Source organism: Grus americana, chromosome 11 (genome assembly GCF_028858705.1).
Source record: "Grus americana isolate bGruAme1 chromosome 11, bGruAme1.mat, whole genome shotgun sequence".
NCBI lineage: Eukaryota > Metazoa > Chordata > Aves > Gruiformes > Gruidae > Grus > Grus americana.
In genome coordinates, this window is record NC_072862.1 from 19795960 (window position 1) to 19814265 (window position 18306).

General features: G+C 48.9%; 1 protein-coding gene across 7 annotated transcripts in view; it reads left to right on the forward strand.

Moving 5' to 3' along the window:
* DAG1 (dystroglycan 1) overlaps positions 1-18306 on the forward strand; it is a 52426-nt gene that overhangs the window by 9008 nt on the left and 25112 nt on the right. Inside the window, exon 1 of one of the 7 annotated variants that reach the window (XM_054838265.1) lies at positions 14081-14123. The exons of the other annotated variants lie outside the window; for them this stretch is intronic. The gene's annotated coding sequence lies outside the window, so the exon portion shown is untranslated. Of the gene's footprint in view, positions 1-14080; positions 14124-18306 lie in introns of those variants that run through there. 7 annotated transcript variants of the gene reach the window in all.

Sequence of the window (18306 nt, forward strand, 5' to 3'; positions counted from 1 at the left end):
CATCTCAAAAGAGCAGAAAAGCTGTCTGCTCCCCTCTGGGAGTGGAGGAGGAGTCTTGGTGGGAAACATCTTGGTGATATAAATCTACTCTAAGGAGATGGGCTTGAGGATCAGCTGGAGTAACTGCAGTGGCCAGTGTCTTCCTGCTTGGGCTTTGTGGTAGCAGCCAGCAGAGCTGATCTGCAAAGCACTTTGAAAGGCAAACAGTTGTCCTATTTATCTTGCCTCTCCTCAATGGAGAGGAATTACCTGTGTCAGCAGAGCTGGGAAGTTATTTTTCTTCTTTCGGCTTGGTTGAGAGGAGTATACGTTTGAACTCTTCTGGGTGTAACTAGTTAAAGATCCTTCTGAAGCAGAAACAAGGCAAAACATCGCAGCCCCCCATCTGGGTGGTGATCCTGAACAGAAGCGCGGCCCTTTGGGGAAAATGGTGCTACATCAGTAGTGGATGCTGCCGAGTAGACTGCGTTTGCTCCACGTTTTTATCTTAGGCTGGTCTCCTGGACTCAAACAAGTTGACTGTGCGGAGGCTGTTTGTGCAGGAAAGAGGTCTTGCAGCAGCATCTCATTCCATTTTGCTGTTGGCAGGCTTCAGAGCAGTCCTTTGCATAGAAAAGTCACATGAGAAAAGCATTTAATGTATTTTTAGATGTATTTTAAAGTGGCTTAGTGGCTGAAAAGAAACCTGCGTCAGGTCACTCGCCTGCTTGCTGCAGTTTGCCCAGAAGTGCTCGAGCGGACTATTAATGTGGAATAGATCCAGTCGGAGACTTCTGCTGTAAGGGAATTGCGCTGCATGCTACCAGGATGCAGCTGGCTGTGGGAGGTGGCCCTTGCTGTCAGTATGTGCTGCTGAGATGCTGGTTAGGACAATAGTGGGAAATGAATGGGAGATGTTCAGCTGAAACCAGTTTAATTTCTTTTTCCCTTTATCTTTTGGAATTGTTTGGGTTTTCCTTGGCGACTTTGTGCAGCACTCTTGCATGGCACGGTTTTTTACATCACAAACTTGATGTGCTCAGCTTCTCGGCTGGTTTGAGCTGGTGCTGCTGGCAGAAGAGGTCCTGCCTTGGTGCAAGGGAAAAGAGAAGTGGTCTTGCAGACCCTGCATCCAGCCAGGAAGCTGAGCCAGATGGAAACTGGCCTCTCGTTTCTCTGTTCCCCCATCCACTTCTCTGTGCGGCTGTAACACTTGTACCAGCATGTAGGGGAGAGAGGAGTGGGATGGGAGAGGTGGAAATGCTTCCTCTGGAAGTAACACCAGCTTAGAAGGACTGTGAAGCTGGCCATGATGATGCCGTGGGTCTTCAAGCAGCTCAGGGCACATCTGCCTTGGGAGAATGACTCAAGGGGAAGGTTCAGTCATTCCTTTCTCTTCAAAATGTTGAGTTTCCAAGTTTTTCCCTCTGCAGGAGAACACGTGCTGGTTGTGGGCCCTGTGTTGCGTGGTCTCTTGAGATCTTTGTGGGCCATTGAATAGGAGGAAAAGTGCACTGGAGTTGGAAGGAAGCGTGATGCACTGCATCGCCTTGCGTCGGGGACGGGAGCATTGTTGTTATGCATGCGTTGGGGCGTGGAAGTTATTTCTGTGGAAGTATGAGCTGAAATCCTGGATTGTATATACAGGGTGAGATAATTGGCGGGTCAGTTATTTGGTGCTTGTTTGGTGGCTGGGCTCTAATGCCAATGCCCACCAGATAAGAAGAAAATTTATTTCCAGGAGTCCTGCCCTTTCAAAGTAAGCTAAAAGAATGGGAAGCGATGGCAGGTGAGGAGAGCAGGGGACTTGAGAGAAACCTCCTTTAAGAGCAGCAGTATGTATGTAACAGCTAACACAAAATATTAATGTAAATAAGGCAAGCTGTGATTTTTACCTTGAAGCATCTGGTGAGGTGACTCTTCAGTCATAGTGCGTAGGCAGGTGGGACAAGAGAGCTGGAAAGTGTGAGATCGCTCTCTTTGTTCTCTGAAGTGGTTTTGACCATAAATGATGAAAGTCTGTGTATAACAAGAGGAGGAGGAAGCCAGACAAATTTAAACCTGGAAAAAGGTGATTTTTTTTTTCTCAATTATTTGCAAGGTTGCTTAATAATTGGGAGAAATAGCTGGGGGGAGACTCGAGCTTTCCCATCTCTTGAAGCCTTCAACTCAAGATTTGCTTTAATGAAGTAGGGGAAACTTTAGGGACCCATGTAACAGATCTCACTAAATGCTGGCCTTGAATGTTTAAAAACATAATCTAAAATACAAATGTTGAGCTTTTCAATATGACCAGCTAAACTAAACATGTATTTAGCAGGCAAATTTGTTTTTCTTGTCCTTGTCACTTAAAGCTTGAGTATGGCTGTGCTAAGAGCTCTTCTGAGACGTTGCTGCGTCTCCCCCAAAGCCCCAAATCGCTGCTTAATTTATGCTGCCGCAATTGGAGCCCAAGTTTCTGGAGATGAATTGTAGCGGCAAAAGCAGAGCCTGGTGCTGGAGCACGGTGTTTGTAGGTGGGTAGGCTGGCAGAGGTGGTCCCTGGGGGTGCCGCAAACCCAGGGCCTGCCACGTGTTGCCTGGGGCGGCTGAAAGCCCGGTTAAAGCCCGGCGTGCGCGCTCAGGCTGCGGCGAGGCGGGAGAGCACGGCGGCAGATGGCCGGCTGCGTGCGCCGCTGTCGGCGCTGCCTTGTAGGGAGATGTGCCGGCAGCCCCGGACCTTCCCGTCCCTCCTGGACCAGCTACCGGCCATTTCTGGGAAGGCTCCTGGGGCCGGTGGCTCCCGCGGGCTTTGCCCGTGGGGCCGGGGACACGTGTGCCTGGCGTTTTGCCTGGAGCGCCTTTCTGTGCTGTATATAAATACCAGCAGGTTTCAGATGCGTTGCAGATTCTCCTCTGGTCCTTTTTGAAGCCCGAGTCATAAATAGGTTGGTGCTTGCTTGTGGGTCTGGCTGGTCTGTTATTAGAAATGATGTAATGATTAAACGCAGTGTCGTGATGGCTTTCCTGCGGTGCTGCTCTCCTAGATCTCTTGTTTTTCTGTTCTCTTCAGGCCTGAGCATTGCAGGTGCCAGGTGAGATACATTTAGGCCCTGAAAAAAAGTTAATTTAGCAGAACTTGCTATGTAGTGATGTTTCTTACGGTGAGCCAGACTGGCTGCCGTCTCTCTTGTCTTTTTGATTCAGATGCTGATTGTGCTCGCTCCGCTTCCCGGGGAGCCCATCCCGGCTGCAGCACAGCTTTGCGCTAGATTTTATAGCTAATGCTCTTTGGAATAAAGTGTCATTGAAAAAGTATCCAGCCAAGAAAGAGCACAAGATGTAATTCCAGTGAAGGTTTTTTGGGTTTTTTTAATTCCAGAAGGACAGTAGTTTCTATTAAAGGGAATTGGCGGCGCCTGGCCTTTAGCCCTGGGCAGGAGATGAGCTTTGAGAGTGCGTCCCTTCGCTGCGGGGCCGAGGTGGTTTTCTGAACTCCTCCAAACAGTGCAAAGCTCAACTCAAGACATTCCTTGCACGTCTGGTATTTTTATAGTTAACCTGTGAAGCTTTTGTGTACGAAGCAGAGGTCCTGGGAAGGGATGAGAAACAAGCTATTTTTACTCCATCACAAATAGGGCTTGGCATGTTTATTTTAGACGCCGGAGCCGCTCAGGCCAGTGTGGGGTTTTTTAATAGTCTTCTACTGTTACTATCAGATTAAAAAATAAACTTGAACTCTGGAAATAACAGGAAAATAGGGTGCCCCGGTGTACTCGGCTCCGGTGAGGTTCCGAGCCTTTGCAAAGAAGCTGCAGGGAGGAGTTTGGCATTGCCCGTGTCGTGCAGGGTGCTGATCTTGGGGTCTCCTGCATATCAGAGGAGGCTTTGAGCCACCAGCTGATGATGGACTCTGTGCCCTTCTATTGCATAAACTGCCCTGCAGAGAAACGATTGCCTTGCTGGCTGTCCTAGCTGGATTTTAAAAATGTCCCCAGCTGAATAACTTGAGGAGCTCTGGGGAGCAAGAGCAGAGCTTGGCCGTTAGGTGAGTGATGCTGCAGCAGGTCGTCTGCTGCTGCCTGCTCCAGAGAAGATTCGAGTTGCCAGGTCACCAGCATAGCTTTGGATTTTTTTTTTTTTTTTTTTTTTGCTGCAGAGAAGTTCACCAGCAGCAGGAGGTGAAATTAATGAGACGGGCTCATTTTCCTGCTGCCACTGGAGTCTGAAAAAGGGAGGATTTAGGTCAGTCTGCTCGAAGAGGGGGAGGACCCAAGGTGGGCCCCAGCACTGCACGGCCGGCCCTCTGGTCTTGCCGATGTGGTGTGGTTGAGGAGTGTCCCTTTAATTACAGGTGTGCTTTACGCAGGCACTTCAAACTTTTAAGCTCTTTATCCCAGTTTATTATTAGAAGCTATTAAAAGTGCGGCCAATGGTGCGTTCACACCGTGGTGGTGGCGTGCACGATTTTCAGTGGTGGGTCACAGCCTCTTTGCGTCGGGCATTGTACAAACGTGTAACACAAGCTGCCCAGATTGCATCTGCCCACGCAGGCTTAACCAAGCGCTTTTGCTTAACTGCGATACCTAGACAGCAGCCAGCCCAGACCTCGGGGCGGGGAGGTCCTGGCTGAGCCCCTGGTCCAATCCAGCCCCGATGGAGTGCAGGAGATGTGGCTGATCCGAGAGACTTTGATGTTCATTATGAACCAGTATTCTACTGAGTTATTGATTATTTAATTCAATCACTAATAAACACCGCTGATAGTAATTTACAGTTAGAGCACTTTCCACACTTACAACTCTAAGGCTAGTAATTATTACTGCTAAATCTAATGAATCGCACTACTGCCGAATTGCAAATCTGTCGCCCTTCCCTCCCATGCCGTGTCACGTTAGGGTGCGAGTCCATCCCGGTTTGCATTCCCACTGCAAATTTTTTGGATGCAGACTGGGTGGAGAGTCCAGCAGGTTGTCCAAGGGGGTTCCCTGGCACTCTGGGGTCAACTCTGCTACGTCCATACCCAAATCTGGCCTTCCTCTTACTTAGGCAATCTCAACCTTCTATCACTGCTGTGGCCATCTCGGTACCGGTGGTCTTGCAAGTCTCCACACCCCAACACTCCCCTACAATTATGTGGCTCGTGCCAGTGGCACATTGGGTACCCTACACCTAAGACAAATGTCCCTGATGCAATTCACTCCACTTTACCCTCGATTCCTCTACCTGTGGCCAATTAAGCAGTTCCTTAGGTTTCCAGTGCAACAAATTAACGTTTTTCCACAGTTTTTAGGCTCCTACAGCATCCTTACCCCAGAGCTGTTGGAACCGCTGCCGTGGCTCCCTGCGGAGGAGCAGTATTCCACCAGGACCTCCTGCTCGCAGCTGCCCCTAAGGAATTTACAGCCTGAGCTGTAACGATGGGAAAGGAGATAGAGGGGTCATCTAGCCCCATACCTGCTGAAACAAACTGGTGTACCTTTGGTCTCGGAGCATGGCTCCTCTAACCCAATTTAGCTGATAACTCGAGGCACGCTGGCGGGCAGCGACCTGACCCAGCAGGCATGCCTTCGTGACTGAAGTACCTTGGGGATGTTTTCCCCCTTTCAGTAGCAACCAAGAGCTTGAAAAGCAGGGGGTTTTTGTGGTGAGGGTTGGTGTTTCGGCTTGGTTGATAGCTGTTCAGTTGACTTAAATCTGGCTTTCAAAAATAGGTAAGGCAACAAGGCTTGGAGTGTCTGGTCCGTTCTCCAAAGAAAACACATGCTTGGCAACAGCTGTGTGGTTTTTGGATTAAGCAGGCCTGGATTTATTTGCGAATATTAATATTTGTGTACTGTAAAGCGCTGGTGGAAATCTATGCTCTGAAGGTTAAGCCGTGTTTTTGTCGGTATCTCTGGTGCGCAAGAACCCGTATCCCAGATGGGACGGGAGCTTGGAGGGGCAGAGCGACCAACAGAGCTGGGGTGCAGGATCTGCCCTTCACGCCGTACCCCGCTGTTTGCGAGTGCTTTGGATCTCCCAAAACTCCCGACTGCCGTGCCTGGGTTAGGTATCACTGTGAAGGAAACGCAGCGTGTTTGGGTTGCAGAGGTCTAGACCTGCCTTTGCACGGCCCTGCTGAAGGATTTTGACACAAACTTTTACAGGCAAGCGGTTCCCTCTCTTAGCTCCCGATTTGCAGCAGGGTACCCAGGTTAGGACACAGGATGATCTGTTTTCCCTCTGTGCGCCGCTTTGTCCTGTCTTTGGAGGAGAAGGGCCTTTGGGGAGCTTTGGCACGTCTGTGGTGTAGTTGGCTTGTTACGTGCAGTACTTGTGTCCTGGCAGCCTTGAGCACTGCTCGAACGGAGCTCCCAGAAATCGCTGCCAGTTGTATGTGCTGTGGCTTTGTCAATGACAAGAGTTACTTTGCATGCAGAATTACTGGGGTATTTTCTTTTGCTTACTGACCTGTATTTGAAAATAAAACTGGTGGTGTTGGTTTGTGAACAAAGATGTGTTCATCTACAGAACTCAGGCTCGATGTATTGGTAGTAGACCTAATGTTATAACACAGAATAAATGTGTTTGTAGAAAAGCACCTGAAAAAAAACCCAAAGATGATCCTGTACTATAACCCAGGTAACACGGCACAGTTTTCGCAGCAAATTTGGCTGGCAGCCTACACATCTAAAATTTGATTGTGCTGCACTTGACTAATATAATAAGTTTTGAAACAAAGTGACTTAAAATATTTATTTATAGAAAATATACTCAGGGACTGAACTGCAACTGTAATAATGCTTAAAATATCACTGGAAGAGTTGTACGGCTGATCAGTGTACATTTCCCAAACTCTATTTTCAGCTCTTCCAGAAGTTTCCATAGGTCTTCCGGACAGTTTTTCCCCCGGCGCGCTGCAGCCCGGCAGGCTGGGAGAGCTGCTGTGCTGGGAGGGCTCTGCACCGAGCCCCCCGGTGTGGGAAACCCGCTGCTTGTGCCCGGTGGTCCCACATCGGGGTGCTCGGTGGCTGGGGGGGCTGCGAGCCCCTTCCCCAGCTGGAGTTGGGTCCCTCACCCCAGGACAGGTGCAGGACTTGCCCTCCTTGTGCTGCCGGAGGAATTCAGCCCTTCGGCCAAATGACTCGCTGCTCCTCTCCTGGGACGAGCCAGCCTGTCCCCTGGGGAAATGGCCCTTCCCCGGGTCCTCGCTGCCGGGGGCTCTCCTACCATGGCTTAAGGTGACCGTGGGGACTGAGCACCCCACCATGCACACCAGTCCTCCTTGTGCACCCTAAGCAATTTGATTTATTTCTTCCATTTCCCACGTTTGCACTGGCTTCACTCTGGCTTTTCCCATACCCATCTCTTGGTTCCCTCAAACCCGGGGACCTGTCAGGGATATTCTGATGATAAAAATGCACCTGATGGGCAACTTTTACCTCTTAAATACTCCTCCTGAGGAAGAGGAAGCCAGAACGGTTGGGGACGGTGTCTATAACCAGCTTATCACTTGCAGCTCCCAGACCTGGAAGGAGTCGAAATCAACGTGTTTGTCACTCCCGCAGAACAAACAGCTTTGTGAGGACTTTGGCAAGCGGAGCTGTGACTGTCTCTCCGAGGCCGTTGTATAGTTTGCTTTCTGGGACAAAGGCTACTTAGACATCTGGATTGCATTGGGGATTTTAGGGGAAACATAAATTATTAGTTTGCTGTGTGAATGGAGAATGACTTTGATTGCTTTGCGAGCGTGCTTTTACCAGCTTACTACTGCACGCGCTAAATCCGTGTTCTCCAGCTTCGGAAGGAGAAACTGCAACTAGGGAGGCCGTTTGCTGTGTCCTGAGAACGGAGGGCTGAGCAGACCTTTCCTGACCTTCTGGTGCGTTGAGAAAACATGCTCATTTTATGGGCAGTTAATTTATAGAAAGTTCCTGTTTAAATTTCCTCCAAGAGCTGTAAAACCGGAGGACAGCTGCACCCATTAGCCAGCTAATCAAATGCTGCTCACACCTGGCTCGCCCTCCCCTTCCTCGCCGCTGCTAACTTTGGGCTCCTTCGAGAGAGCGAGCGTGGCAGCTTTGGGAAAATATCCTTAAAAACTGGTCAGCAAGCTGCTCTGCATATAAAAGAAGGGGCTGGCCGGCACTCAGGGTGTTTGGGGGTGTCCTGCTTGCTGAGCCACAGCTCTCTGAGCTGGGTTTTCTTCCCCGGGAGCATCCAGGATAAGTCAGATTTTGTATTGCATTCAGCCTGGTTTAGAAAGGCACTGCTAGGCTGTGTGCCTGAAGGAGTGGTACTGATGGAAATAACCACCTTGGTCTGAAATAAAAACCTGGTTCACATTTGCTCCTCTTCCAGGCATGGGAAAAGCTGCATTTATTTCCTGCTGCCTTCTCCCTTCTTCCCCAAAGACTGCAAATAAGCAAAAACTCGTAGACTTGTTTGCAGTTGTGTTTGTGCCCCTTTCAGTGAAAGGAAATCACTTTTGGGAGGGTGCTGGGGCACCCAAATTCCAGAAACCCGCTTCGCCTTGGCTCCCTGTGCCTGCCAGGCTGATAGGATTTCAGTACGGGTATGCACTCTAATAAATTTGATGCTGATAGCTAATTTTGATCTAGTTTGACAGAGAGGTTGGGATCTTAAAGACGCCGAGCTCTTAAGAGAGCTCCTCGGAGCTGCTTTTTCCTTTTCTGACGACAAGCAGGCTCGTGTTCCTCCCCTCTGCTCCAAGGCTCTGCTGTAGTTGTATGGGTTTATTTTCCTTCACCTTCTTGCCGTGTTAAAACTAACCTTGAAGAAAAGGAGCAACTTCCAGCCCATGTCCAGGGTTGAAAACCAGAACTAAAGTGCTCCTTCACTCTCAGAAATATCTGTGGCTGCTCTGAACAGCTGTCCTGCCTGGACTCCCGGCTGTCCGTGCTCATCAGCCCTCCGCTGCGGGGAAGGCAGCGAAGCCTTCACCCCTTTGAAAAGGCTGGGGTGTTTTCACCCTTATCTCCTTTTTATTCTAGGAGGTAGCTGACCAGTGCAGAAAATGACTTTACGCTCCAGCTGCTCACACCAGAGAGACTTTTCTGGAGTCCCCTGCTTTACCTGCCAGGAATTTACTAGAGGTATGGTGGCAGGAATGAGCGAAGGGGAGCACTTAACGCCCATTATAAGTTTCTGAACCTGCGAAGGCTCCTGGAATAAACCCCTTCAGCAGGTTCCCCAATCTGATGCAAGAAACCTGTCTTTGGCATGCTCAGGGCCTAAAATCTCTTCGTTTTGTTTAAGCTGGGGCCTGTTTCCCTTCCTTTAAATCTCCTCTGCAGCAGTTGATAAGCAGCCGGTCCCTTCTTGGGGAGAAAATGCTGCAGAAAGAAATGCCAGGAATGTGAACAGCAGGTGGGGACTGGCAGATGTACTTATCAATCACGGCAGGCTGACGGAGTGGTTTATTCCTCTAAAGAGCTACTGTTTGCCTCCAGCTTGGTTCCTGCATGTCCTCTCCAAGTCTCTCCAGCCTTTACTGGGGTTGAAGATAAGAGCGGGGTAGTTCTCCCATTTTTTTTTTTTTTTTTTTCTGAGGCATGGCACGCTCCGTGCGGGCTTTCCTGCTCCAGGAGGCCAGGGAAGGGGGTGATGGAGCCAGACCCTCTGGATCACACTGGAAGGGTCACAGCAGTGTTCCTAGTAAATAACATGCCACATCTTGAGGATGGGCTTTGGGAAATCTTGCTTCCACGTTGCCCAAGTAGAAGGCAGACTCCCTCAGTTACCTGAATTTGCTGCACTGTTGCTTTTCAAAACATGACTTCATATCTCAGAGGAGTCTGGAGTTATTTCTGTGGACAAAACCCTATTTTAAGGTGGTGATACTTTCAGGAGATCACTTGCATTGACAAATGAGAAGACGGTGCAGCTCCAGGTTGCAGAACCACGCTTGTAGAAAGGGGAGTGGGACCCTCTGGTCATCGGTGGGGGTCTGAAGGGATTCAGCCATGGCAGGAGTACTTGATTTTTGCCGCTGCTCCTGATTTTTGGTTTTTGAGCACCTTGCACTTCATATGGGGATGCCTTTTGGTAGCAAGACAACCTGATTTACATGAAATAACAGGCTGAATGGTGAAAAGCCTTTATCTGTTGATCTCTAAGCAGCTTTCCCCAGCGTGTTGGCAGTATATGTTACAAGCAGAGCAAGCCCGCTGTCACAAATGACATTAGGGATGTTTTTCCCAGCCTCTAACCTCTCATTCTGCCTCACGTGGTTGTGTCAGAATGCGTGTATCCCACTGTTTCGGATCTACTCCAGTTCTGTATGCTGGTCCTTGCAGAAGCCAGGAGAAGCCATAGCCTTGTAGGTGATGTGATTGGACCTCTCCTTAAATGACTTGCTGGGTGTTTTGCTGGGTTACTTCAGCCGGTCTGGGTAGCGCTGTTGTCTGCAGTGCTTCAGGGCACCCATCTCCAGCCTCAGTGATTTGCCTTTGTAGGGACACTGCTGATGTAGATAGTTGATATCTTTTTAAAAAAAAAAAATGAAGAACATCTGCCCCAAATCCTTTCATCAGTTTTTCTTCAGATTGTTTCTTGGTTTTGTGAAAGAGCAGGGTAAGAAAGAGATAGCTTTCTCAAGAAAAGCAGCGAGAAGGGAGCAGGCAGTACTATGGCACCGAATAAAGACCTCTGGAACATAACTTTTTGCAATAGCATGATGTTATTTTCAAACTCTGCTCAGACAGCACCGCCTTGCCTAAACGTGGCTTGTATTTGGGAGGTGCTTCAGGTTTTAAAATAGCTTAGATTCTGGAGCAAAGGCAGCAATTTAAGCAGTGATGGTAATCGCTGTCATTTGCATTGCTCCCTGACTGCATTCTGGGAAGCACCTTGCCCACAGACAGCATCCTGACTGCGCCCTGCCGCTCCTGCCCTGTGTCCAACCCCGCGGCCCTGGCCGTGGGTCAGCCGGTGAGTAATGTTCCCGTGGAGCTGCCTTCAAGGGGAATTATCAAGCGGCGTGGGACGGAGCAGGGCGTAGCGGCAGTAACCAGGGAGCACGCACGTCCAGATGCTGTAAGCCTCTTATTAGCACATTCCCAAGAAGTTGCCTCCCAATCGCAGTGATTTGGCCGGAGCTCCCTATTCCAGGACTTCCCTGAATTAATTCCCGTTTGGGGTGGATTCAGCCTAAAACTCTGGGCATGGGGGTCGCCTGCTTTAGCTGCTGTGGCAATTTTTCCTCCCCAGGCCTGTCTGGGTGACACCAGTCACATCACCTGCTGCAGAGACTGATGGTGGAGTTGTATTTAACTCTTGAATTAATGGCTCACACAGGAATTTCCCTTACTGTGTCCCTGCCTCAGGCTTTGTTTCAGGTTTTCAGCAAAAGCAGTTCAGTCACTTCCAGGAGTTAAAAGATTGGGGGGGGAAGCTTTGTCAGTATTTTAAAAAACCCCAAAACGAATAGAACCTAACTGCTTGCATTGAGAGGTACTTGGTCTGGCACAATGGCTGGAAGGTTGGCAACCCCAGGTCTGATTGCAAAGGATGTGCCATCTCCTTTCCCAACAAAAATGCCCTATATCTTATGTATCTTATCAGGTTACTGGCATTTGAAAGGCTCCCAGTTCACCAGTGCTTTGTAGGCTTGATCTGCCCAGTTAAGGTTTTCAAAGACCTTGTCCTACAGGGCATCCTCCAGCCCGGGGCTGAGGGGCTGAATGGCTCCTGGAGTGGGAGGGAGGGATGGAGGGAGGTGCTGCCACCGGCCACCCCCAGCACTGGGACCACGATCCCGTCTCTCCTGGGCGGCTTGCTGACAGCCATGGATGGTAAAGGGTTTGCCTGTCTCAAAAGGAGAGAGAACAAAAAGCTGGAATAGGGGTGGAGAACAGGAATGAATTGTGCTTGCTGTCACCGGCTCGTGGACAACCTTAATTCTCAGGTATTCTGACTTTTTAAACTCATTATTTGCAACCTTGAGGTTTTAGGTATTGTTTGCATTACCTAGAGCAACATCATATGTTGTTGGAGAGGGGGGTTTAGGCTCAGCCTACAGCAATGAGCAAAGTTCCCAGCTGGCATAAGGTCTCGAGGAATAAATGAGAGGCAGCCTGTCTTCTGTGGCTGCCCTGCGGTGAGACACACCGCTGTTACCTTTGAAAGCTTTTTTTCCGTGTTTTTTGTGGAAGGCGCTTCAATTCTGTAACCTAGTTTTGTTTGCTCTGGACTTTGCTGCAATAGGATAGCAGAGGCCTTTGGAGGACACCACTGAACATATGATTATATTTGAGAAGTCCCAAAACTGCATCATTCTTGATCATTGTGCTTCTCACTGCAGCTGCTGACCAGCTGTTGTTGTACATGACTCCGGCCAGTGCCAGGTACAAAACTCTGCCTGAGGAGTCCAGCAGAAAGGCTGAGACGCAGCAAAGCTGCAGCAGAGACCTTGTCTGAGCTGGAAAAAAATGCTTCCTCTGGGGATGCTGGTGAACAAGTCCTGGCTATCTGCTGTTTTAAAACCTGCTAACTGCTTTATGTGAAACACCTTCGCGGTGTTGCGGAGGGCATCCTATCCCATCCAGCACCCAGCCGGTGACGGTGGTGATGCTATGGTGCAGACAGAGCGTTGTGGTCCCTGGTCAGGGACCTGCTAAGTGAGTGCCTGGTGACTGTAACTAGTAAGCCAGGCTATTTTTGGCATAGCTTCTCTGCTTTATAAGGGATGGGCTGAGCTGCTAAAACCACATTTTTCCACTACAACTTGTTATTAAGCCCAGAAGAGGCTCAAGCGCCAATCCAGAGTTCCTCTTCAGAGGTGGGCTGTTGGGGAGCTGGAGTCTAATCCTGGCTGCGGCATAACTGACTTTTTCTATTATTATTTTTAAACTTTAAGCCCAGTCCCTCCAGGTGAGGAAACAGGGATTGTGACCAGGCTTTGTAACTGCCTCTGTCGAATGACTTGTAAGTCACCTGCCCACATCCGCACCGTTCCGCGTCCTCCAAATGCCGTACAACGTGCAGCTGGGTCCTGCCGGACCAGCCTGATCTCAGTGGGACCTTACAGCTCGTCCCTGAACCTACAATCTTTTAATGACAGTAAGCCAAGGAATTACTGTATAACACTGAAGTAAAATAACATAAGCAAAGCGAAGCTTTGGTGCACGTAATTGGGTACCTAATTGCTGCGCTCGCCACCTGGGGATTGGAATTGCTCTCCCGCTCCGGAGGCTGAATGGGCCGTACTGCGATAAGCAGTTTAATTGTTTCCCCGCATCTGCAGCAGCGCTGTAAAGCGAAGGGAAGCTGAACGCAAGCTGAACACGAGCTGAACGCACCTTCAGAGCTTAACGGCCCCTCTGCAACTCCAAGACTGCATTTTTCCTGTGGCTCTTGAGCATCTCTCTTCATACAGGCCTTATGCTCTCGCTAAACTGTTGATGTTCTCCTATGACGTTTGATAGCACCGAGCCATCAGGTTTTTTCTGGGAAGTGTTTCGGATTTGCTGAGATGTAAGAACAGCCACAGGAATGTGACTGTGTGAGCAGCGAGGAGAGCCCGGTGGGTGATAGTGACAGGATGCCCTCTTAAACTAATTGCTGGGATTTGGGCATTGCTGCAGTACTAAAGATCAGGCGAATGCCGAGCAGAAATCAAAGCAAGATTGACTGGGGGGGGGGGTGGATTCAGAAGAAAAGGCTTGCAGTGATTAAGGACAAATGTATTTCTCTGCTGTTATATGCTCTCAGGAACACTTAGGACAGCTGTGGGTGGGTTTTGGGCTGGGAAGCGGGTTGTCTTCATTTCTCTCTCAGGGTCAGCACGGACTGTGCCTAGGGCTGGGCTCTGTTCTGGGTGCCCCAAGGCAGGGAAGATGGTTCTGTGGGAGTAGAGTTCAAAGTAATGAAAATACGGGCACAGAGGCGCTGCTGTTGCAAAGGGTTACAAAGTCTGAGTGTGCCTAACTTGGCTAAGAAATGCAGGCATGAAGGGGAGAGCGGGTTTTGGGTGTCCAAAGTACGTGGTGAGCAAGAAGAGATGGTGCTTGGCTCAGACTTGAACTGATATAAAACCCATCTGAGCGCTGGTTTAATTTTCCTTGTTGCCTCAGAATGGCGTCCGACACTGTTTTCCTGAGGCATACATTGGAGCTGTGGTGACTGTGCCCCCATTCCTGGGATTCTTGCAGAGGGAGCAGGTAAGTCATCACGTGCTTCACTGTGTTGTTTTGCACCAGGAAGGAAGTTGGTACAGGATCTATCCCATCTTACTCAGTTTTTTTTCTGTTTACAACTTAAATTCATGTTTTAATCTGCCAACTTGAGTCAGGAGGAGAGCACAGCTGTTGTCATCTTCTGTGTCGTCGTGCAGCTCCGAGTCCATGCTGCTGTCCCTTTGCAGCCATCCGGACTGTCACCTAGGAAGCTGTGGGACACGGTGTCGACATGCTGGGAAGGCAGGCTGCAGTCTTTCGTCTTCTGTGTAAAAACTGCAACGGCAAGTCAAAATAGAGGGATGCAGCCTGTGCTCACACTTTGAAATATGCTGTAACTTGTCGTTGTTGGTTCCCCCCCCAAAAAAAACCCCCCATGGAGGTCTTGTTTCCAATCTTTCTGACCTGTACTAGGTAGATTTTCTGTGAGGAAGGGAGAAATTCCTGGATTTTCTGCTGTGGCAAAACAACTCATACCAGCTGCCGTGCTAGCTAGTTGGCTGTTGCCAATGTGTTGCACTGTGGCTCTGTTGCTGCTTATGGAAGAAAAACATCAGTTTTCCTTGTCTTGTCCTTGCTGTGTCTCTGCCTCCCGTCTTCCCTGCATGTACTCTGCCTTTACCCAGGTCCCAGGTCTAAATAACGTGTCTGGTGGCTGAGCAGGTCAGTTCGATCCTATTTTTTTCAGTTATCCACTGGGCTCTTGCTGCCAGCGGGAAAAGTCAGGAGTCTACAAAAACTGGTGTCAAGTGTCTTTGCCATATGAAGTCTTGCATTTAATTTAAACTGAAACTTGTCAGAAATAGATTTAAAGCCATAATTTCTGGAAAGCAATTTTTTTCAGTCTCTTGGACTTTCTTATTAGTGGAATTTGGGCACTGACAATGGCAGGATGTTGGAATTGCTGCGGGGCTCGGGGGGGGGGAGTTGCTTGGAGCAACCCTTGAAACTTCTTTGAGGTGCAGAGCTACGCTGCTTGCGGAGAAGACCAGTTATCCTGCAACGTATTTAGTAGATCGTGCTGGCTTTGTACTTGTCAGGGTTGATTCCCTAAAGGAAGCCCTTTTTGGCCAGATCCTGAATGAAGTAGCCTGAATGGTTTTGTATTGAAATAATTCAACTCGTCTCTTGATTTCTCAATACCAGAGCAGGGTGGGGAGTAAAGCTGGAGCTACTTCTGTGTTGGTGGACCTGTGATGAGCAGCTCCAGGCTTCCCTGCTCCTGGCTGAAGCCATGAAGGCCATGGTCAAAACCAGATGAGGGTTATTTTTTAATTATGTAGTGCAAGTAAACAAGATAATTTAGGTGAAAGATAATGCAGTGAAATTAATGCTGCAGGAATGCAGTGCAGACTCTGTTGGTGTCTTTTTAAGGTGCTCGTCTTTGCTTTTTCATTTAAATCAATCTTCTTGCACCAGAGCAGTTGGGAAGCAGATGGACCAGCAAAGCCATGCACTGTCCTTCTTCGGTAAGCTTGTGCTGTCGGTGATCTGTCACTTTTGGACTTGCTGTATGAACGACGGGCTGGCCAGCTTGGGCCAGAGGCTCTTGTGAAGAGCAGATGGTTTTACTGAAGCAGTCCAGCCCTCTGCTCCCTGGTCTGTAGCAAGAGAAGACACCTATAAAAATGTGCACCTGTAGGAAGAGGTTATCAGTTTGACATTTTTTGGTGACTCCTGAATTTCTGCAGGTTTAAGGGAATGTGCTGCCCAGCTGGAAGCTGCTGGTCTTCAGGGGGTTAATTCCTCCTCCAGAAGCTTTCTCTGTCTCTGTGGCACGGGAGCAATGCCGCTTCATTTTTCAGCTTTCCCATTTTATGCTTGATGGTTAAAGTTGGAACACTTATATCTCATTCCACCAAGAAGCATTTAGAATAGTTTTCATGAGAAACATTGGAAGTTGCAGGTCCACGGCTGATGCCCTGGCTGCTCCGCATAAATCACTGGGTGGTAAATATATTTAAATGAAGAGCTATGGCAGTCTTGCTAGCTGAGTAATAAATCAGGGCCGAGCAGCTCCATAAAGTTGAATCTTAATGCCTTGGCTTGGAGTTTAAGGGTGGGGTGGTAAAGCTGATGGAATGGCGGGATGTTTCTAAACAGAATGTGCCTGCCCTTAGTTACGCTGCCACAAAGAATATAAACGATGCTGCATACGGAACTGAAGTGCTGAAAATGGCTTTTTGTTGGTGTTGCTTGCCTTGTTTAGTGTGTCCGCTCAATATCAGCTGTTCGTGCTTTCCGTCCCGTTGGTAGCAGCAGATCTTGTGCCTGGCAGGTAGGGGAAGGATCCTAAGCCTTGCTTTCCAGTCCTGCGCTTAGTGCTGAAGCCCCCCGGTGCTGTGACATCAGCCTATAGGAAATTATGGTGCTTAAACACTTTCAAGGACCTTCTTGAAATATTTCATTATCTGAGGAATTTTGTGGAATACCCAGAAGGTGATTAAAAACCCTTGGAATGTGGCTGCCTCTCCATAAAGCAGTCCAGCCAAACAGCATTTTGAGGTGACTCTCGAATATGAAACCTCATCAAGATTTTTTTTTTTCCAGATTTGGATTTGGTTCCTGCAGGCCTTAGGCTGTTTGTTCCTCGCACTGGAGGAACCCTGCCCGCTCCGAGCGCTCCAGCGCTTCGCTGCCTGCTTCAGTACCATTAGCAAAGCTAGTGCTTGCCTGGTGGCTGTGGTGCCAGCGTGTCCTAGGGGAGCCTGAATGCTGTTGTTGGTGCACAGGGCTGTTCTGGTGATGAAAAAAGTACTTTGCCATTGCGTGGCCAAAACAGGGGTGAGGGTCCTGCCGCAAGCCCTCCAGCCAGGCTGAGGTCTGCCACCGGAGCTGGAGCTTCAGAAGGGTTTCCTTCAGAACAGGATTTGGAGGTGTGATCAGGTTTTTGAAGAAGGGGCTTTGCAGGACTGCCCTGCCCATTGGTCTGTCCTTCACCCCTCTAATAGCTTCTGCTTGCTAATTTGACAGAAAGAGCTTTATACCTTTTTTTATTTTAAAAAAAAAAAGATTAAAAAATAGGCAGCCAGGTAGGTGGGGGAGTTGTGCAGCACCAAAGCTCGCTGCTGTCCTCTGTGTGACTCGTGTAATGTGCTCTGAAAGCCAAACCGTGGCAGGAACTTCAGCGAGGTTTCCTGCCTTGCTAGACATGGGAGTTTATCCCTCCGGGTCTTTCTCTTTTAGTGCGGGCTCTTTAGTACTCAATAAGAACAAATGTCCAGTGGAAGCTTCCTCTCTGATTAGGATATTTGTCGTTTCTCTTCCACGTGGATTCTCTGAAGCCTCATAAGGGGTTTTGTTCAGCCTTTAATTCAATTAAGAAATCAAGCAAGAGATGCAAATCTTCTTAGCCTCATTGGTTTCAGTGCTCATGACTACATCTGAAGAGAACATCTGCGTAGTACAGCAGGGCAGCTTAGGGAGGAAGGATTTTTTTTTTTGGGCTTCAGCTGAGATTTCAGGTGCTGCTGGAGGCTTGTGGATGATTTTGTCCCCTTGGAGCACAGGGTGGAGGAAAGACTGTGGTCACCTGTCAGTGACAGTGCCTTGGTTTAAACTGATTTCTCAAGCTGCACCTCCGAATGAAATCTCCTTTCCAGCTGGGTGACTCCTATGAAAGGTCGTTAGCTGGTATCAATTAGACTTGAAACAGCTGGTGGATGGTGAGTGATACCAGGGGACAGGACACACAGTGGTGACTGTCACGCCGGCTGCTCTTGCACATGTTCTTTGGCACTAGCTGGGGAGCAACCTGCCCCCCGAGGAATACAACATCGGGCTCTGATGCCTCCTAGTCCTCACATTTAAAAAGTGACATCTTGTATCTTGCTTCTCGGTTTTGTGTGCTTTCTTGTCTTGTCGTTGGGTGCTTCAGCTTTACTTTCTGGTTAGAGCTGCCAAGAGGTCCTCTAGGTACCTTGTTAGACTGCCTTTGTTAGACAAAGTTTATTTTGCTTTTTTAGAAATCATAATTTGTGACTTTCACAGATGGGGATGGCTGAGACACAGTCTGGGCTCATCTTAGTGTACTTGGACTTGTATTTTGGTACAGAAATCCACAGTAGTTTTAAACCAATATAAAACTCAGCTTTGTTACTGCAAATTCACGTGTAAACCAGTTGGACCCCCATGTAAATCGTTTCTAGAGAGTCTAGAATCGGACTTC